Source organism: Neovison vison, chromosome 5, assembly GCF_020171115.1.
Source record: "Neovison vison isolate M4711 chromosome 5, ASM_NN_V1, whole genome shotgun sequence".
Taxonomy (NCBI): domain Eukaryota; kingdom Metazoa; phylum Chordata; class Mammalia; order Carnivora; family Mustelidae; genus Neogale; species Neogale vison.
Window position 1 is genome coordinate 64,392,934 of NC_058095.1, and position 22,104 is coordinate 64,415,037.

At 41.2% G+C, this 22,104-nt stretch overlaps 1 pseudogene; it reads left to right on the plus strand.

Moving 5' to 3' along the window:
* Positions 1 to 514: 514 nt before the first annotated feature.
* The window catches only part of LOC122906804, an 80,519-nt pseudogene continuing 58,929 nt past the window's right edge, over positions 515 to 22,104 (plus strand).

The window sequence follows — 22,104 nt, forward strand, 5'->3', positions numbered from 1 at the left end:
GGTTATGCCTCCTCTTCCCCCTTCGAGGAACCGTGACCTTGCGGTATCCGCGCGACTGGGGGTGTGTGTTTGGTCTGCTCGCCTGGGCAAGCACGGGCTGCAGGTGCAGGGTGAAGCTGCTGTAGTCGGCCTGTGCCTTTCAGCCTCACTGGAACCGAGAAACAGGAGGGCTAAGGGGGAGCGCAGCAGTGCTGGCCTCGCCTTGTGTACAAGGGCACGCTCTGAGTGCCCACGGCCGGACGCCCCCAGACCTGAGGCACCGCGCCATCCACTCCAGGGTCCGGCGACAGCGGGGAGTGGAGAAGACTCCGGCTCCGGGAGGGTCAGTTTTGCGGGAACCGGATCGGCATCTCTCCAACCCTGGCAGCGACGCCGGACCTGGGAAAGGGCACAGGCCCCACGCGCGCAGGATCACTTGGGCGGGCTGGCCGCGTGCCCCGGCACCCACGAGAGGAGGCGGGGATGGGGGGCGGGGCCGGCGGGTCGGCCTCCCGTGAAGCCTCGCGCGGGGAAGGACCGGAACTCCGGGCGGGCGGCTTGTTGATAATATGACGGCAGGAGCTGCCTGGTCTTCTCGAGGAGGCGGTGGGGCCCACACCCGGAAGAAGGGTCTCTTTTCAGGCTAGTGCGGCGGCCGCTGCGGACCCGGAAGTCCGGGCCGGTTGCTGAATGAGGGGAGCCGGGCCCTCCCCGCGACAGTCACCCCGCGCCCTCCGCCCCGACCCGGGCCCCGCCATGTCCTTCTTCCGGCGGAAAGGTAGCAGAGGGGGCTCCGGCTGGGAGCCAGGCCGGGCTTCAGGGGCGCGGTGGGGTAGGTGGGCCTGCACGGGCTTTCCTCCCGGGTGGTGGCGAGGCCCTCGGCCTCCGCGCAGACGCCCCCTGCGTGCCTTGCTTTGCTCCCGGACTCTGCAGGGAGGGAGAAGGTGGCCTCCTCGCGCGAGGTCAGAGGGGAATTATCTCGCTGGTCCCAAAGTGTTTGCCAGAGCCCGTACAAGTTAATGCCTGTTTGCGCAAACCCAGTTTTCGCGTTTGTGTGCTGTGTGTCTATAAACGGTGGATCCAGAAGAAGGAAATTCCTTTAGTACCTTGTTACGGAAGTCTCTGACTTTTCAGAATACTGAGGGTTTTCTATCTAAAAGCAACATGTGAAAAAGCTCTTTTCTTCAACTGGTGCTATTTTCTAGTTTCCCCTTTTTTTGGGGGTGGGGTGGGGGATCCTGCAGTTCCTAAATAACATTACTTATTGCTGAAAGTTCCCTAATGAAGACTATTTCTTTTGATGACTTAGCAAGTCAACTTAACTGTTGGAACGCTCACTTTGTAAACGAAATTTCCGATTTTCAATTTTAATAGTTGCCCAGTTTTTAAGCAGAGGCAGTTTAGTTTTGATCCTGGATAAAGTTGTTGTGTTGCATTTAAAGTATATATCCAGAATGAACAAGTGTAGGTCTTTTTGGGTGATAGTGGTTCTTTAAGTTTTGTTATTTAAGAGAAAAGGTATCAGAGGGGGGAAACAAAAAAAACCACTAAACCTTATCAGAGGCTTGGGTTCACATGACTGCTCTGCTACTGACTGTCACCTGGGATAAAAAAAAAGTGTTAACCCACTTTTTTCTCCTCTCTCAACCAAGAATTAGGTGGTTCCTAAAGGCCCCATTCAGATATGAATTCAAGAATTCTTTTTAAGTACGTGCAGAGTTTTAGTAACTGATGTCATGGTGAGTGAATGGTACTGTGAGGAATGAATGAAAGCTCTGCTGAATGAAGGAAACCTGTAAAATGGTACAAGGAAGCTTTGTTGATAATGTACCTTGGTGTAGTTTATCGCTCTAATTTGTTTGACAGTGTTGAAGTGGTTTTTTTTTTAAGGGGGAAAGAAAGCATTCTGTGTATAATGAGGCAGATTGCATGTTACATAATAGACTGTTGTCTCTGTCCGACAAATACTTTTGAATGTCTGCTGCTTGGCAGGCACTGTGTTAGGCCCTCATTATTAAGCACTGAACAAGAAAATGTCCCTGCACCTATGTACCTTCTTGTCTGCTGGGGCCGACAGACAATACATTTCTCTTTTAATACCTGTGTGTATTTACAAATTGATAACATGACAGAGATGAGGTGAGAGGAGAAGCATATTTTGGTTTGATGTTAGAGAGGGGCCTCAGCAGGTGACCTTGGAACTTAGAGCCAAGGGCTCAGTAGGAGGTACGAGAGGCTAGGGAAGAGCATGTCCAAAGGTTGTGAGTCAAGAAAGAGTTTGGTGTCCTTCAAGAAAGGAAGGAAGGCCACTGTGATTTGGGCTTGGAGCGGTAGACAAGATTCAGAGCTTTGTAGGCCATAGTTGGGTTTTATTTCAAATGCAGAGACATTATTTCAATTTATTATTATTCTTATTTTTGAAAGAGAGAGAGCGCGAGAGGGATAGGGGAGAGGGAGAGAATCTTAAGTAGGCTACATGCTCAGTGTGGCGCTACTTCGGGGCTGGATCTCATGACCCTGAGATGGTGACCTGAGCTGAAATCCGGAGTCAGACACTTAACCCACTGAGCTACCCAGGCACCCCTTAGAATTTTTAAAGAGGAGTGATTTGATATTATGTTATAAAAAGATCATGGTAGTTGCTTTTTGCAGGCTGAATGTGGCAAGAGTAGAAGCTAGATGCTTCTGTTTAGGGATCCCATCCAGTCTTGAAATACCATTTTTAAATACCACCTATATGCAGACGACTCCTGAATTTACATCTCCAGCTTGAATTCTCTCCCGAGTTAAGAATGGTATATCCAACTGTTGGTCCACTTTATACCTCTACCTAATAGATACAGTATATCTGTTAATAGAAATAATAGGCTGACAGATGGCTGGCTCTTTGAGTTACTGTACCAAAATTTAACTCCAGATTTTTTGTCACCTCAGTAAATTGCATTTCTGTTCTTTTACTTGCTCAGTCTAAAACTTTAGTACCTTCTTGAACCTTTCTTTCTCTCCTGTATCTACATAAGCAAATCTGCTAAGTCTACCCCAGAACGTAACCAAATTCAGCATCTTCTCACCATCCCTGACTATTAACTCCCTGGTCTAGGTGGTCATCCCTGTAGATTGGACAGTTAAGTCCTCTGAGAGGATGTCACTCAAATCTCAGCTTAAAAGTTAAGAGGAAGCTGGTTTTATGAAAGTAGAGAAAATGGGTGCCAGGGTGGCTCAGTTGGTTGAGCGTCTGACTCTTGATTTGGACTCACATCATGATCTCAGGGTCGTGAGATGGAGGCCTGTGTTGAGTCCCTAGCTGAGCAGGGAGCCTACTTGGGATTCTCTCTGTCCCTTTCTTTCTGCTTCCCACCCCCACCTCCCCATCCCCCATCCCCTGTCAGCACTTGCTTGCTCACTTGCCTGCTCTCTCAAATAAATAAAATCTTCAAAGGCAGAAAGGAAATAGAGAAAGCAGAGTTATTTTGCTGTAGGCTTCAGTTTGGTTTCCCTTCTTCCAACCTTGACCCCTATCTCTTCAAATTTCTTCAGTAGCTTTCTGTACACGGCCCCCTTTAATCTTGTTCCCATTTCTTCTCTGTGTTCATCTCCTGCTCACCTTTTCCTGTTTTCTGTTTCCTTTTCACTGTTCTTTTTATATTGGCCTCTTTGTTGTCAAATACGTTCCTGCCTCAGGGCCTTTGCACTTAATTTTTTTTCCCCTCTGCCTAGAAACCTCTTCCCACAGGTACCCACTATTGTGTTCTCTCATCTCCTTGACATCTTGGTGAGGCTTTGTCTGTCCATCCTACTTTTAACATTGCAGTCCCCAGCCCTTGCACTCCTATCTTACCTACTTTCTCCACAGCATTTATCACCCTCTACTTTTCTATGTATTTTATTAAGATGGAAGCTGATTTTGTTCACAGCTGTATCCCCATGTATAGGTCAGTTCCTGGGCATAGTTAGGAATTTGGTAAATACTTGTTGAATAAATGAATAAAAACAAAAAATATCTGCTAGTAAAAAGTGCTGAACAGGGAATTTAAACTGATGTGGGAGTAGATCACAGGACAGCAGTCTTTGTTCAGATAATAAAGGAAGGCTTGTCTGAGAAGATGGTATTTAGTTTAAGATCTGAGTGAAGGGAGAGAGCCAGCCTCACAAAAGATCAAAGGAACTGCATTCTAACCAGAGAGAACTAGAAGTACAAATGTCTGAAGGCAGCAATAGCTGAGTGCGTTTAAGGAACCTGAAGAAGGCTGGAACTTAGGGGGTATAGGATATGCTTTGGAGACAGAAATAGCATAACTTGAACAAGTGATTGGAGTGAAGAAAAACTGGGAAAGTTTTGGACTTACAGCATGGGGCAGGAAGAATTAAGAACTGTTTTTGGCAATTATGACTTTGTGTAACAGACATCCATGTGGATATGTCAAGGTAGCAGTGGGATGTATGAATCTGTAGTTCTAGGAAGAGGTCAGAACTTGAGATACGGTTCTGGCTTTAGAAATCTTTTGCAGGGGTACCTGGGTGGCCCAGTCGGATAAGCCACTGCCTTCAGCTCGGGTCATGATCCCAGGATCCTGAGATCGAGCCCCTGCATTATGCTCAGCAGGGAGCCTGGTTCTCCCTCTTCCTCTGCCTGCCACTCCCCCTGCTTGTGTGCTCTCTCTCTGTGTTAAATACATAAATAAAATCTTCAAAAAAAACCATTTTGCATAACTGATGATTAATGACATGGGACTAAATGAGATCGCCTAGAGAATACATAAAATGTGAGGATTAGTTATGTTGAAAGGCTAAGGCTATTATAACAAAGGTACACTGAAGTGTAATGGTTCAAAAAAGATAGATTTTTTTTTTATTACTCTCTTGAATTTAACAGTCCAAGTTTATTGGGTGGCTTTGCTTCACAGTCATTCAGGGATCTTTCCTCCCATATTGTTACACCTCTTTCCCTTGGGGTGTGGTCTGTTGTCAAAGCTGGGTCATAGCCTCTTCTGTCTGTCCTCAGTCCCCTGATCCATGGTAAGGAGGAAAGAGAAGCTTTGGCAGGAAAGTGACACAAAATTATTTCTATTCATATTCTTTTGGTGAGAAGTTAGTCATATGGTCATAGATAACTGCAAAAGCTTCTGGGAAATGTAGAGTAACTAGCCAGCTAGTAGCTAGCTAATAGGCTATAGTCCTCTTGCTAGAAAGAGGAAAATGAGTTCTGTGGCCAGGTAGCACTTCCTGCCATACTGTACACAAGAACAGAGCCTTGGTGAAAGTTCTAGAGTTAAGCCAGCTTTTAGAAGTTAAATTGAGGGGCACCCGGATGGCTCAGATGGGTGGCCTTTAGCTGCCTTTAGCTCAGATCAGGATCTCCAGGTCCAGGGATTGAGCCCCATGTCACTTCCGGTTCTACAGAGGTCTGCTTCTCCCTCTTCTTCTCCCCCTGCTTGTACTCTGTCTGTCTGTGTGTCTCTCTCTCAAAAGAATAAATCTTTACAAAAAACTTTTTTAAAAAGTTAAATAGAGGAACATGAGCCATTGGCAAAGGGGAATCAAAAATAAAATACCAGGGGCACCTGGGTGGCTCAGTGGGTTAAAGCTTCTGCCTTCGGCTCAGGTCATGATCCCAGGGTCTTGGGGTCGAGCCCTGCGTCAGGCTCTCTGTTCAGCGGGGAGCCTGCTTCCTCCTCTATCTCTGCCTGCCTCTGTGCCTACTTGTGATCTCTGTCAAATAAATAAATAAAATCTTTTAAAAAAAAGGTAAATGCGTGGTGAAAGATATACCTTAAAAAAAAATACCAGTTATAAAGGAGTGTGATATCATGGAAGCTAAGAGAAGATAGTGTTTAAAAAAGAAGGGTGTGTTGTGTTGAATGTCACTTGCAGGATCAAGATGAAATAACTACCTAGTTTGATAATGTGGGAGTAATTGATGACTTTTGAGAGAGGTATCAGTATCAGTGGAATGGGTTGGAGGGAGAAGGTGAAGTGTGGAAAAGTAGCAAGAGTAAAAACACCCTTTTCAAGAAACTGCAGTGAAAAGGAACTAAAAGGGGCTCTTGGGTTAAGTGATTTTTTTTCTTTTTTTTAAGATAAAAGGTGCTAGAACATGTTTGTATGGCGATAGAAATGATCTGGTAGAGAGGGAGAAAATGATACAGAAGAGAGAGGTGTTACTTGAGGCAGTAAAGTTCTTGAGAACTCCTGAAGGATGGGATTAAAGCTTGACTCTACCAAGATTTGGTTAGGGTATCCTGCCGTTGGGAATGGCAGTTGGTAGGACTACTTATATAATGTTTAAAAACCTTCAATCAAAGCTATATGTTGTTTACAGATGCAGAAATATGTTAAAGAGTAAAACTGTAGGTGGAGACAATAATCTATTTTATGAAATTATCTCCCTGGGGAGAAGGGGAAATCCAATCAGGGAGAGAATTAATTTTCACATGCATGTCTTCTTTTGAAAAATTTTTAGAAGCAAATGTAGCATAATCTTAAGATTTGACAAACCTGAGTATTACTCAGATTAAATTCTAGTATTGTCTTTGTTTTAGATGTTTCATAATACAAGGAAATAAAGAAACAAGAAAAAGTATAGTTAGCAATATAGAATAATGTAGTTGAAATAAACCTAAATCAGCAGTCACAATAAATGTAAAGACTGTATGGCTAAAAGACAAAAAGTTAGGCTGGATAATAAACCAAAATCCAGCAATAAACTACTGGGAACACAACTAAGACATAAGCATAGAGAAATTGAAAATAACTGTATGGCAGGATATAGTAGACAAATGTCAACCAGAAGAAAGCTATGTGGCAGATGACATACTTGAAACAACAAAACATTATCAGGGATAAAAAGGTGACTACATTATGATAAAATGAAAACGGTAGTAGGAAGATAAAACTCTGAACTGCTTTGCACCTAATATCAGTCTCAAAATACATAAAGCAAAATATACAGAATTACCAGGAGAAATCAACAAATTTACACAGTTTTTTTAAAGATTTTATTTATTTATTTGACAGACAGATCACAAGTAGGCAGAGAGAGAGAGGAGGAAGCAGGCTCCCTGTTCAGCAGAGAGCCCGATGCAGGGCTCGATCCCAGGACCCTGGGATCATGACCTGAGCTGAAGGCAGGGGCTTTAACCCACTGAGCCACCCAGGCGCCCCAAATTTACACAGTTTTAAGAATGATCTTCTTCAGACATCTAGAGCAGTAATCACAATAAACAGAAATGGGCTGTCCCAGTGAAAAGACTAGATTCCTCCTGTATGCCATTTAGTATAAAAAGGATCATAAGAAGGTTAAAAGTAAAAAGATGGGAAAATATATCAGGGATATTACACAAAAAGAAAGCTAATATAGTCTTCACAATAGCACAAAACAAAAAGTAGGGAAATTTTAAGTTTTGGAATGGAAAGGAGACAAAGGAATGGTCAGTCCCAGATAACATAATTGCATATATAAAAAAACTGAAGAAGATCTACACTCATACTTTTAGAACTCATAAAAGTTAAAAGAGTTCAGCTGGGTTTTAAAAATATATGTGTTTATATGGGATTATTTAAAACTCAGTTTTACCACTATATGCCAGTAAAAACAAAACTAAAATCATTATAGAGTTTACAAAACCTAATTTGACATGGAAGAAGACCCAGATAAATGGAGAGGTATACTATGTTCATGGATAGAAAGACTCAATCCTAGAAAGATGTGAACTCTCCCCCACATTAATCATTCAGTCAGTGCTACTTTAAAAATTCCTGTAGGGGTTTTAGGATCAGGACAAGTTGACACTATAATTAATAGAGCAGGTAGTTTTGTAAGAGAATAAGGTAGAGGACTTGGCCCTGTCAAAGGCTGATTATATGGTTAAGTAATTAAGACTGAAATTAAATGCCCAGGAACAAACCCATGTGTGTATGAGAACTTGGTATATAAAGAGTTCCTGTTTAGTTGAGAAAGGTTGGACTAATCAGTAAGTGATGTTTGCTGTCCCTCTGGCAGAAAAATAATTAGGATTTTTCTATGTCGTATCATATACATCAGGGGTCAGTTAATTTTCTGTACAAGACAAGATGGTGTCCTTGTAGCCATAGATTATATGTTAACAAATGGACATGGCTGTGTTAAACTAAAACTTTATTTATAAAAAATTGAAGGTGGGCTTGATTTGGCCCATGAGCTGTAGTTTCCCAATATCTGATAAACAAATAAATACAGGTAGATAAGAGCCCAGAATTTTAAAAAGCAACATTTGAAATCATATGGAAGAAAATACAGAGGGAAAAAAAAATCTGATCCTGGGCTAGGAAAGGATATCTTTAAGACATAGGAAAATACAATCCACATAATGTAAATTTGGCTACATTAAAATTTAAAGCTTCCATACAATAAAATACACATAAGGTATTTGCAACACCAAGGATTAACATCCAGAATATGAGTGGAATTTCTGCAAATCAGTAAAGGACAAAGGAATCGAGTAGCCAGCCCATAAAAGAAGATACCTAAATACCCAATAAATACAAAAGGATATTTCCTCAGAGGAACTCAAGAAAATGAATTAAAAGTACCATCAAATACCATTGAAAAATATTAATTAAATGGCCACTTTCATTAAAACTGCCCATCACTGGTTACCTATTAATTCCACTTATAGTGTTTTATCCTAGAGAAGTTTTTTTTTTTAAAGATTATATTTATTTATTTGAGAGAGAGCGAGAGAGAGAGCGCACAAGCAGGGAGAGGGGCAGAGGGAGAAGGAGAGGCAGACTCATGGCTGAGCTGGGAGTCTGATGTGGGGCTTGATCCCAGGACCTGAAGATCATGACCTGAGCTGAAGGCGGATGCTCAACTATCTGAGCTACCCAGGCACCCCTCCTAGAGAAATTCTTACATATAGACTACATAGGAAGACATGTACTAAAATGAATCAATAAAGGTGTATTTTAGAAATTCAGCAGCTAAAATGAAAGTACTAGAGCTACATGAATGCATCAGTATAGACAAGTCAAATTATGGGATGAATACAAGTTTCAGATATGTGTAGAAGAATACTATTCATTTCATTTTTAAAGATCTATAGAATAACTGCATGTTTTACACTCAGGTAGTAATAGTCTAAAAACATAAATGGTAGAAAACACATCCAATTTAGGGCAGTATTTATCTCTGGGAAGGGAAGAGTCGTGGGATCAGGTAGTGAGTCATAGGACCCTTTATATAATATTTGGGGGGAAAAGGGAAGTAAGGCAAAACACTAATAATGTGGTTATTGTTGGATTGTGTGTGTACTTGTCTGTTTCAAGTATTGACGAGATCTGATTGATGAGAATGTATTGAAGGTGACAAAAGTGGAAATGTGGAGGTATGTTTTAGTGGTTAAAATCCGTTGGTCTTAGAAGTGTTTTGAGTGTGGGAAGTAAAGGAGAGACATGTTAAGAATGACTCCAAGATTTTTGGCCTGAGAAACTGGGGTGGGAGTGTCTGTCATTCATGAGAAAAATGAAAAGTGAAGTAAACCAGGTTTGGGAAGAGATGGTATGTTTCATTTTGGATGAGTGTAATTCTGGAAGAGGATGGGTAGATGGTTAACAAAATGAATTTTAAGGTCAGGAAGGTTTTAGACTAGAAATAGAAATTCAGGATTCATAGCTTGTCTGTGGTATTGAAAGCCTTCAGAATGGGTAAGCTCAGCCAGGAAATACACATGTGTACGTAGTGAAAAGAAAAGGTGCCCAACTTTCTCTGAGAAACTCTCAGTAGGTAGAAGTTGACCAGGCAATAAACTGAGAAGGAGCAGCTGGAAACCAGGGAGTCGAGTGCCTTGGAAGTCCAGACAAGTTCATGTTTCAAGTAGGAGAAGCAGTCAGTTTGCAGATGCAACCCAGTTGCTTCTACTACATTACCTTATTATTTTTTTTTCTTTCCAACAGCAGTGATCAGTACCTGAAATGATAATTTTTGTTCATGTTTGTCTCCACATTCTTGTATGTAGACTTCTTGAAGACAGGACTGTTCCTTCCTGAGCCAGGACAATGTCTAGCACATACGAGGCACTCACATACTTGTTGATGGATTAATTTATCTGATACTTTGAGAGCTTGTTATTTCCTGCTACTAGCCTTTCAGTGTTGACTGTTGAAGAGCACATGTTGGGATTTTTTATTTTGATAGGCTTTTCATGGTGGGGTTAAAGAAAATTTAATGTTGGAAAAAAATACAAGAAAAGTAAGGAAGGTTAAAAATAGTCTTATGTCAGATCCTGTAGGAGTTCACGCTTTGCTTAAGCTGCCATGTACCTTCCTTTCTTGGATATTACATTGTTAGCATATTTGCAGTAGAATTTCTACTGTTTTGTATAATGGAGAAGAGACTGTGTAGCACTTTAAGAGAAGTTGTTAAGCCTTGAGTATTAGATATTTAGACTATAAGTTTAGAATGTTTTTATTTGCTGCTATGAGAGGAATACACAAAAAGTAAGATACGATACACAAAGAACTCTTTTTCTTGAAGACGCATCCAGTGGCACATTTTAATAATATTAGTTAACATCCTAAATTAACCTTGTACCTCGTACTCTTCTGGGCTCTTTTTAATTTTTTTTTCACTCATAACCCTCTAAGGTAGATGTTGTTATTACTGTTCTAAAGTTATAAATCAAGGAAATTGAGACCCAGAGAAGTAAAGTAACTGGTCCATGGTCAGAGGGCTGTGTAATAAGTTGCAAGCTAGATTTGAACCCAGGTATTCTGACATTGTCTCTCCATTAGCATGCTCAGTGCTCTTGACTGAACGATGTTCAAGGGTCACTTCCTTTCCCCTGACAACTGTCTCGCCCTCTCCCCCTCCAAGGTGTTATTCCATTGTTGTACAGCTGTGAATATTCATCTGTTAGAACAAAGCTTGTCTAATTTTTACATCGTACAGATGGGATCTTTTTGACTGTAGAAGTTGGTCATGATGCTTTTTTATCTTCCAGTGAAAGGCAAAGAACAAGAGAAAACCTCAGATGTCAAGTCAATTAAAGGTGAGTTCAGTGGTGTTCCATTGTGTTAAAAAAGTGATGTGCTTTGCATTTACAGGCTATTTAAACCTGTTATCTTCCCCCCTTCTCTTGCCATTAATCATCTCTGCCTTCTTTTGTAATTATTTATGATTGTGACTTATTTCCTTGTTTGACTTGTATATTCTTCAGCACCTTGCATATATGATAGGCTTTTGCTAAGCACTTGTTGGCTGTCCTAGTGATACAGTAAACCAATGCCCTCCATTAATCACATGTTTGATTGTTCACTAGAATTAATGAGTTGATTTTATTATTTTTTTTAACTTAAAATCAGTGAATTAACATTGAGTGTATTGTTAGTGTCAGAGGTGTATTGTAACATTGAGTGTATTGTTAGTGTCAGAGGTAGAGTTTAGTGATTCATCTGTTGCATATAACACCCAGTGCTCAGGATTAGATCAGGTGTCCTCCTTAATGTCTATCACCCGTTACCCCATCCCCTCATAGCTCCCCTCCAGCAACCCTCAGTTTCTTTCCTGTAGTTGAGCATCTCTTATGGTTTGTAGTTGACTTTATTTTTTAAAAAAGCAAAAAGCGAGGGGTGCCTGCATGGGTTGAGTGTCTGGCTCTTGGTTTTGGCTCAGGGTCGTGAGGTCAAGCTCTGTGTTGGGTGCTCGGCTCAGTGTGGAGTCTGCTGCAGACTCTCTCTCCATCTGCCCCTCCCCACTGTGCTCACTCTCTCTCTCTCTAAAATAAATAAATAACATCTTTTTTAAAATTTATTTTATTTGAGAGACAGAGAGAGCACAAATGGGAGGAAGGGCAGAGGAGGGGAAGCAGACTCCCCACCAAGAAAGGAAACAGATGCAGAGATCGATCTTAGGACCCTGGGATTATGACCTGAGCTGAAGGCAGAGGCTTAACTGACTGAGCCACCCAGGTGCCCCATAAATAAATCTTTAAAAACAAAACAAAAAGTGCCTGCTGGGTGGCTCAGTGGGGTAAAGCCTCTGCCTTTGGCTCCGGTCATGATCCCAGGGTCCTATGATCGAGCCCCACATCAGGTTCTCTGCTTGGCAGGGAGCTTGCTCCCCGCTCACCCCACCCCCGGCCTACTAGTGATCTCTGTCAAATAAATAAAATCTTAAAAAAACAAAACAAAACACAAAAACAAAAAAACTCAAAGTGAAAAATACTCTGAACTCAGCTGACAGCTCTGGAGTAAAGAACTTCCACTTACAAGGCTTGGCTTTCTGTTGTTTACCCGGAAGTATGGATCATTATAGTTTTTACTTCTCTGTTACTTTGGATGAATGGTCTTAACTTAAATTTATCCAGAGTACTTTATTGTAATCAGTATATTATCTATGTTTATAGGCTAGAGCATGCTTCTTTAGGTTGTAATCTCTACTATAGTTTTGACTGATTTTATTATATTAATTACAAAGATTGGAATGGAAAATTATAATGGAAATTGTTTATATAGCCATTAATGTAAATTTCATAAATAAAATCTATTTACATGAGATCTATAGATTGCTACTTAGACTTTTTTTTTTAAGATTTTATTTATTTATTTGACAGACAGAGATCACAAGTAGGCAGAGAGGCAGGCAGAGAGAGAAGGAAGGGAAGAAGGCTCCCTGCTGAGCAGAGAGCCCAATTCGGGGCTCGATCCCAGGACTCCGGGATCATGACCTGAGCCGAAGGCAGAGGCATTAACCCACTGAGCCACCCAGGTGCCCGCTACTTAGACTCTTTTTCAGATGTTTGTATCTTATGTGGCTAGCATTGAGTATTAACCATTTATGCTCAGTTTGCTGGAGAGTGACTAATTATAACTTAAGAGATTTGTAATATTAGGGAAGAGCTAGGGTACTTTACAGTCTTATTTTCTGCTTACGTCTGTTAATTTTAAGCCAGGTGTTTATGAACCATATTGGTTCATACTGCTTTCCTTAAGCAGAATTTGATTGACTTTGATAAAGACTTCAAGCCCTTAGCAAGCAGCATGTGTAAAGACGAGATCCGAATGTAGAAGGAAGGGGTTTGATGTCTCAGGCACTTTATATTTCTCAGGTCTTCTACTCTAAACTGCTACTAACAGTGTGACCTTGGGAAGACCTGTAACCTTCCTCGGATTCTTCATTTGTGGAGTGAGAGGGTTGGCCTGCCTAACTTCTGAAACTGTACCTGGCTAAAAAAATTCCATGTTCCTACCCTGTGACAGTACATAATCTGTGCTTAGCATTCACTGGCTTACCTTAGAATCTTACAGAACAGAATCTTACAGAATCTTCCTTTCATAGGAAACAGGCCCTCAAGAAGTTTGCAGTATGAGTAGAGCTTAGACGTGGAATAGTAGCAAATACACCAACATACTAATAACAACCATTTCTTGAACACCTGTTCTGTTATAGGCATTAGCCAAAAACTGAGGCTAGGCAAAAAAAAAAGACTTGGCTCCTGTACTCACTGAACTTAGAGATTGATAGGGGAGAGGAACATTCATCAAGTGAATCCACAGATGGCATGGGCTGGATCTACAGTGATGAAAATAAAGAGAGATGGAGTGATCAGTTCAGAGCAAAAATGGATAGAACTTTGTTATTGATTAAATAGGAGGTGTAAGGGATAGGAAGGTTTCAAATTAACACCTACTTTTCTGGCTTGCCTAACTGTGTGACTGGTGGAGAACCAAGTTGGGAAATTATATGTTCAATTTTGGCATGGTGGGTGGGAGGTACTTGGATACATTTACATATATTATTATATCCACATAATTCTAGAGTCTGAGATTCCAACCAAAGGTAAAAGGGTGATTTTTCTAGAGTCTGGCAGACCAAAGCTCAAGTTCTGCCTGTTGAAACAACTACTATCTCATTGACATGTATCAAGTATTTAACTTTTGTCTTTCTGCATCTCAAAAATGAGGAAAATAGGGGTGCCTGGGTTAAAGCCTCTGCCTTTGGCTCAGGTCATGATCTCAGGGTCCTGGGATTGAGCCCCTATCGGGCTCTCTGATCAGCAGGGAGCCTGCTTCCTTCTCTCTCTCTCTCTCTCTCTGCCTGCCTCTCTGCCTACTTGTGATCTCTGTCAAATAAATAAATAAAATCTTTTAAAAAATTTGAGGAAAATACTGGTCTTGCAAAATTGGTGTAAGAGATAATGAAGTAATATACCCTCCAAAAAATGTGTATCGAGCCCCCAGTACAAGGTTTGGTACGTAGGAGGTACTACTCTGGTAGCTCTTGTTGTAGCAGAAGAGGCCCTGAACGTGATGGCTTAGTTAGATGAAATATTGTGAGGAGTTCAGAGGAATTTGAGATCAGCAAATGCTTTTTTAAGTGTGGGGAAGGTTTTGTAGAAATGGGACTTAATCTATATAAAAGTTGAATAATAAGGATTTGAGTGAAAGAGGCAGTTCTTTCTCTTTTCCCTAACAGCCCAGCCTCTTCTTTGAGTATATATTGGGCAAAGGGACCTTCAGACAAGTAAGGGGGTATTTTCACAGAAGATTGATACCCAGTTGTAAGGACCTTAGAGACCAGAATAGAGAGTTTAGACAGAGAACATAGGGAGCCTGTAGGCTTTGAGTAGGATGTTGATGCTTTATATACGGTATTTATGAAAGGTAAGTCTGGAAGAGTTCTATAGGATGGAAACCAAAGAAGTCGTTTTGCTGTAATACAGAAAAGCCTGTATTAAGGGTGTGGTGTTGATAATAAACATGTAAGTAGATGTATAATATCTTTAAGAAAAAATCAACCAATCTTAGGTAAACATGTAGAGTGAAAAAGAATGGGCCCATGATTCTGAGCTTTGGAGACTGGCAGGTTGAGCAGAGATAGGGAAATCGAATAGGAGCATTAGTTTGGAAGAAGATGCGGTGAGTTTGGTATTTGGACAAATTGGTCTTGATATGGTCAAGTCAAAGTGAGAATAGCTAGCGGTAAGGAATTAGTAGGCCCCAAGCCCAAATCAAAGGCCAGGTGTCAGATGCAGGTCAGGGCTTACTCCCTGGGGCTCCAGTTCCATAGAAGTGTACCCTACGAGCTGCTGCAGAGAGGTCCAGAGTGTGAGTGAGACGTTCCCCTTGAGTCAAGCAGAGTTACTAATAACTGTTTTGTTTTGTTTTTTAATGTATTTATTTATTTATTTGACAGAGAGAGACATAGTGAGAGAGGGAACACAAGCAGGGGCAGGATGGCGGTGTGAGAGGGAGAAGGAGTCTCCCCACCGAGCAGGGAGCCCGAAGTGGGGCTCAATCCCAGGATGCTGGAATTATGGCCTGGGCCAAAGGCAGACGCTTAATAACTGAGCCACCCGGACGTCCCCTAATAACCCTTTTTAAAAATCTCCTTTAGATATCTGTTTAGATTTTAGGTACCTATTTTATCTGGTTTTATTTATTTTAACAGATGTGTCAGGGTCTCAAGTTTATTTGTGGGAAAAAGAGGAGTACTTACAGGTTTAAATAATCTTTTCAGAAAAGTTGGCTCTAGTAATAATTAAAAGGTTGGAGAGTAAATGTTTCTAGCAAAAAGAATAAAAGAGCAGAGAGCCTCAGGAGGAGGAGTCAGGGAAGGAGACCATTTCCGACATGGTGGACATTTTTTAAAATTTCTTTTTTAAGATTTTACTTATTTGTTAGAGAGAGAGCACAAGCAGGGAGAGTAGCAGGCAGAGGGAGAAGCAGGTTCCCCACAGAGCAGGAAGCTCTGTGTATGGAACTGCGTCCCAGGAGTCTGGGATCATGACCTGAGCAGAAGGCAGATGCTTAGCCGACCGTACCACCCAGGTGTCCCTTCTGTCCTTGCTATAGCAATGTGCTAGGCCAACACTTCTTTTTTTTTTTTTTTTTTAAAAGATTTTATTTATTTATTTGAGATAGAGACAGTGAGAGAGAACATGAGTGAGGAGAAGGTCAGAGAGAGAAGCAGACTCCCCATGGAGCTGGGAGCCCGATGCGGGACTCGATCCTGGGACTCCGGGATCATGACCTGAGCCGAAGGCAGTCGTCCAACCAACTGAGCCACCCAGGCGTCCCTAGACCAACACTTCTTAAAGACCTTCCTTTACTAAGAGTCTTTAATATTTGTATGGAATAAATAGGAGAGTTTGAATGCTGATCCAGCTGTAGCAACGTCACAGGACTACTTTGACAGTATTGTAATACTGAGTTGCTTATTTCCTGTTAGCAAATGGGTAATTTCTTTATTCTGACGTCAATAGGCCCTTTCTTCAGACTACTAAGGAAAATGTATTTTGTGAATTTTTTAAGTGTGCTTTATCTCAAGCAGCTTGAACTTTGATCATAAATGTTTTTCATTAGAGAAATTTTGTTACCCAATTAAAAAGTAAAATAAGGGGATGCCTGGGTGGCTTAAGCGTCTGCCTTCAGTTCAGGTCATGATCCCAGGGGCCTGGGATGGAGTCCCACATTGGGCTTCCTACTCAGCAGGGAGCCTGCTTCTCCCTCAGCCTGCTGTTTCCCCCGGCTTGTGCACTCCCTCTCTCTTCCTCTGACAAAAAAATAAAATAAAATAAGTATTCTGAAGAATGTTTTTCTCATTTTTACCCCATTTCACAAGTTTTAGTTTTGTTCCTTGGACAAAAAGGATTAAGGAATTGAAAAGGTCCATATATCAGAATGTTTTCTGGCTTTGGTACTTTCTGTCATCAGTAGAAGTTCTCAAAGAAACATCTCTTGTTTTAAGTTCCGTTTTTGGCACAGTATTTTGAGAGTTATAAATAATAATAGGACATTGCTTTCCAGTTTTCTGCTGCTTGATTCCCTTTCCCGTTAAGTATTTTTTGTTGAGTGTGTATGCTTAAGGGAGGTGTTACAAAATTTAATTTTTAAAGTTCTCTTAAAGTCCTTTAGGAGACATTTTTAGGCTATCAAATTATGTTTAATTTTTAACCTTTTTTCCCCCCAAATTATAGCTTCAATATCTGTACATTCCCCACAAAAAAAGCACTAAAAATCATGCCTTGCTGGAGGCAGCAGGACCAAGTCATGTTGCAATCAATGCCATTTCTGCCAAGATGGACTCTTTTTCAAGTAGCAGGACAGCAACACTTAAGAAGCAGCCAAGCCACATGGAGGCTGCTCATTTTGGCGACCTGGGTAAGTGACTCACTTTTTGTTAACTTCTAGTAGGAAGGATTGAGTGTGTTATGGGAAACTCTTGCTGGAGGATACTAGAACTGTATAATGGGAATGTGCTTTAAGATAAGAGCATGTGTTTCTTGATCTGTATTTAAGATAAGAGCATGTGTTTCTTGATCTGTGGGTTGTGAGTTTGATCCCCACATTGGGCATGGAGCCTTCTTAAAATAAAATTTGGGGCACCTGAGGGCTCATTCATTAGGTGTCTGCCTTCGGCTCGGGTCATGATCCCGGGGTCCTGGGATCGAGCCTCGCATTAGGCTCCCTGCTCGGCGGGAAGCCAGCTCTCCTACTTCCCCTGCTTATGTTTCCCTTCTCGCTATCTCTGTCACTGTCAAATGAATAAATAAAATGTTATAAAAAAATAAATAAAATTTAAAAAGTAAATAAAAATAACAGCTACAAGTATAACAAATGATACTCTATTACGTTCCCATAAGCAAAAAATATAAAGCATTCTCAGTTAAAAAAAAAGGGCCATTTCCAGAAGAAGAAATACATTTAACCAGTAATTATATGAACAAGATGCCTCATTTCACTCATACTCAGGAAATTGCAAATTTAAGTAATGAGTTAATGTTCTCCCTAACACATCAGCAAATCTTTAAAGTTTGACAATTTGAATGGTAACGGAGATGCAGAGAAATAGCCAGTCCTATTTAGTGGAAGTGTAGATTGATGAAGATTTTTTTGGAAGGCAGTGTGGAAGTAGTTATCAGAATGTAAAATAGAAGATCTAGCCTTCAGAGGTAGTCACATATATGCCAAAAGATGTAGATGCAAGTATGTATAAAGCTTTTATTGCAGTGTTATTTGTGAAAGCAAAAAATGAGGAACAACATGTACATATCTGGCGATGGAGAAGTAGATACATTGTGGTGTCCCCGCATCTGGAATATTAGGGAGCCATTTAAAAGTCCGAAGATGACCTAGAGAAATATCTAAGGTTAAAGTGCAAAAAGCAGGTCACATAACAGTGAGTGTAATAGGATCCCTACTATGTTAAAATAACTTCTTCCCCCCTGCCCCCAAAAAAGATACGAAGGAGATCGAATTTTCGTTACCCACAGTTCTGCATTTCATAAAAGTTGTGTGTCATGGCATCATAAATTGAAAGAAAAGTGAATAAATTGATGTCTAATTAAATTAGCCCGTCTTTTGACCTATTTGCTTAACAGTTGTGTATCTTCAAAGATGTCAGAGTGTCTGTGGGCCACACTCAGCAGTACACTGCAAACAGCATTTGTATTGATCACAAAATAAAATTGTAAGTTTTACTGGATTACACCTGTGTTGCTGGTGGGGATGTGAAATGGTACAGGCACTCTGGAAAATAGTTTGGTGTTTCTTGTGGAGCAGAACGTGCAGATGTCATATGACCCTGCAGTTGCACTCTTCAGCTTTTATCCTAGAGAAGTGGAAACTTACATTCCCACAAAAGCCTGTACCCCGATGTCCATAGCAGCTTAAAAGCCGAAAACCGGCTGTCTTGCAGCATCGAGTGAGTGGTTAGACACACTGGTACTTGCATACCACAGAATACTGCTCAGCCATGAAGAAGAGCACACTATTGATTTACCTCACAACTTGGGTGAGTCCCAAGGGAATTGTGCTGAGCGTCAAAAGCCAGTCCCAAAAGGTTATGCGCAGTAGGATTCCATTTGTATAATATTTTTGAAATGACAAAATTAGAGAAATGAAGGATAGAGTAGTGTTTGCCAGGGCCGAGGAATGGAGGAGGTGGTTACAAAAGGCCACATGAGGCATCCATGTGGCATTGGAACTGTTCAGTAACTTGGCAGTTACCCAGGGTAAAGTTGCATGGATTCCCTTGCATGGAATGAAGTCCACAGGTGTGTACAGGTGAAATGGGAAGATCAGAGTAAGATTGGTGGTTGTAGCAACATCAGTACCTTGATGTGATACTGTAATATGGTAATGTAAGATGTTACCTTGGGGAACCTCGGTAAAGGGTACATGGGATCTCCCTGTATTGTATCTTATTGTTGTATTTGAACTTACCATTATCTCAGAATTAAAATTTTAATTTAAAAATTAGTAAATCTTGCAAAGGATCAGAATTTTGTGAAGTTCAAGAAAGGGAGGTTGACAGAGATGTACTGGTTAACCTTGAACATGAGACACCCAGGAGGTGCCTGGGTAGCACAGTCGGTTAAGCACCCCACTCTTGATTTCAGCTCAGGTAGGGTCATGAGATTAGAGCCGGTGTTGGGTTGGGCTGTGCTTGCTCACTCGCACCCTCTCTCGGAAAAAAAAAAAGAAAAAATAAAAGAAAAAAAAAAAAGAGAGAGAGACAGCCGGCAAGGATGACACATGAAGTGTTTCAAAAGAAAATAATTTGAATATCAAAGGATTAAGAAAAGCCATTTTGAAAAATTGATCAAACCCTGCTAATTTTATGAAGCTGAACCTCAAAATGTCAATGCTTTAAATGTTAAAAAAAGTGTTTTTGTTTATTCTAATAGTTTGTGGTTATAATCGTAACCTAAATTTAGTTACATATACAATGAACTTATTTTTATTAAATTTTGGTAAGTTTAGTTTTATTTCTCAAGATAAAAATCCCAGAGCTACTCTTTATCTGTTGTAACAAACACTGAGCATTGGTAACATTTTTCTGGCCATGCACACATGGACAATTTTTCTTCAGGAAAAGTTCCTAGAGGTGGCGTTACTGGGTTGCGAAATCATGCAGATGCTTTTTTTTTTTTTTTAAGATTTTATTTATTTATTTGACAGAGAGAAATCACAAGTAGATGGAGAGGCAGGCGGGGGGGGGGAGCAGGCTCCCCGCTGAGCAGAGAGCCCGATGCGGGACTCGATTCCAGGACCCTGAGATCATGACCTGAGCCGAAGGCAGCGGCTTAACCCACTGAGCCACCCAGGCGCCCAGTCATGCAGATTTTTAAAGCTTTGCCCTCTGTTACTGAATGTTCTTCCAAAGAGGTTTTGTTATTTTTTATTTTCATCATCAGTGGGTGACAGTGTTGCCTGTTCTGCTGTGCCTTTGTTGGGTTTTATTGTTATTTTTTGAAAAAAACATCTTCCAGTTTGACAGACAAAAATGTTATATTAATTTGCTTTTCTGGCATTTTTAATTAGATGGAATATATTTTCATATTTTTATTGGCTGCCTTTCTTTGGTACTAGTATCGTAAGATTTTTTTTTTCCCCAAGAATTTCCATGGTCTGAACTGCCATTAAAAGTCAGATAAGAGGGCGCCTGGGTGGCTCAGTGGGTTAAGCCGCTGCCTTCGGCTCAGGTCACGATTTCAGGGTCCTGGGATCGAGTCCCGCATCGGGCTCTCTGCTCAGCAGGGAGCCTGCTTCCTCCTCTCTCTCTCTCTCTCTGCCTGCCTCTCTGCCTACTTGTGATCTCTCTGTCAAATAAATAAATAAAATCTTAAAAAAAAAGTCAGATAAGAATAATTGAATTAAAGAGCTTTTTAATAGTTGAATTAAGTTCGAACACTTGTTTCTTTGCCTGTTTAGCAGTCACAGTGACAGTATTTCTAGTTCTTTATATTCATTAAATTGCTAGGGAAGTAAACTTTTTTTATTTATTTTTTATTTTTATTTTTTTTTAAGATTTTATTTATTTATTTGACAGACAGAGACCACAAGTAGGCAGAGAGGCAGGCAGAGAGAGAAAGAGAGAGAGAGGAGGAAGCATGCTCCCCGCAGAGCAGAGAGCCCGACGCGGGGCTCGATCCCAGGACCCCGGGATCATGACCGGAGCCGAAGGCAGAGGCTTTAACCCACTGAGCCACCCAGGCGCTCCAACTTTTTTTTTTTTAAGATTTTATTTATTTATTTGACAGCGAGAGATCACAAGTAGGCAGAGAGGCAGGCGGAGAGAGGAGGAAGCAGGCCCCCTGCTGAGCAGAGAGCCCAATGCGGAGTTCGATCCTAGGACCCTGGGATCATGACCTGAGCTGAAGGCAGAGGCTTTAACCCACTGAGCCACCCAGGCACCCGGGAAGTAAACTTTTATTCAAGAATTCTGCTGCCACTAAGCTGATTGTGGCTGACTAATCTATTAATCTTAAATTATTTGTTACTGAACTGCTAATCTTTTGCTTCTTTCAGGCAGATCTTGTCTGGACTACCAGACTCAAGAGACCAAATCAAGTCTTTCTTTTTTTTTTTTTTTTTTTTTAAAGATTTTATTTATTTATTTGACAGAGAGAGATCACAAGCAGACAGAGAGGCAGGCAGAGAGAGAGGAGGAAGCAGGCCCCCTGCTGAGCAGAGAGCCCGATGCGGGACTCGATCCCAGGACCCTGGGATCATGACCTGAGCCGAAGGCAGCGGCTTAACCCACTGAGCCACCCAGGCGCCCCCAAATCAAGTCTTTCAAAGACTCTTGAACAAATCCTGCATGACACTGTTGTTCTCCCTTATTTTATTCAATTCATGGAACTTCGGCGAATGTAGCATTTGGTTAAATTTTGGTTAGAAGCTGAAAGTTTTCACTCTACAACTTGGTCCCGAATAAGAGCACACAGTCTCAACACCGTGAAGCAGAGTGCATAGGCTGAGCCTGTCTCTCCATCTAAGAAGCATGAAACTGCAACATCTTTTGTAACTGAGTCTCTTGACAAGAGATTGGAGGATTCAAGCTCAGCTCAACTGCTTATGACTCAATCTGAAGGAATTGACCTGAACAATAGAACTAGCAACATTCAGAATCACTTGCTGCCTTCCCGGGAATGTGACAGTGCCCATTCTCTCCATCTTGAAATGGCCAGAACAGGAACACATCCAGTTTCCATGGAAATCCAAGAATCCTCCTCTAGACTTCTAGTAGCCGGTAGAAATAGTCCCTCTTCACCACTGAAGGAATTATCAGGAAAATTAATGAAAAGTAAGTATGTGGTTTTCTTATCTCTCTTTATCCTCTTTGTTTAATCAGTTTATAAAGTA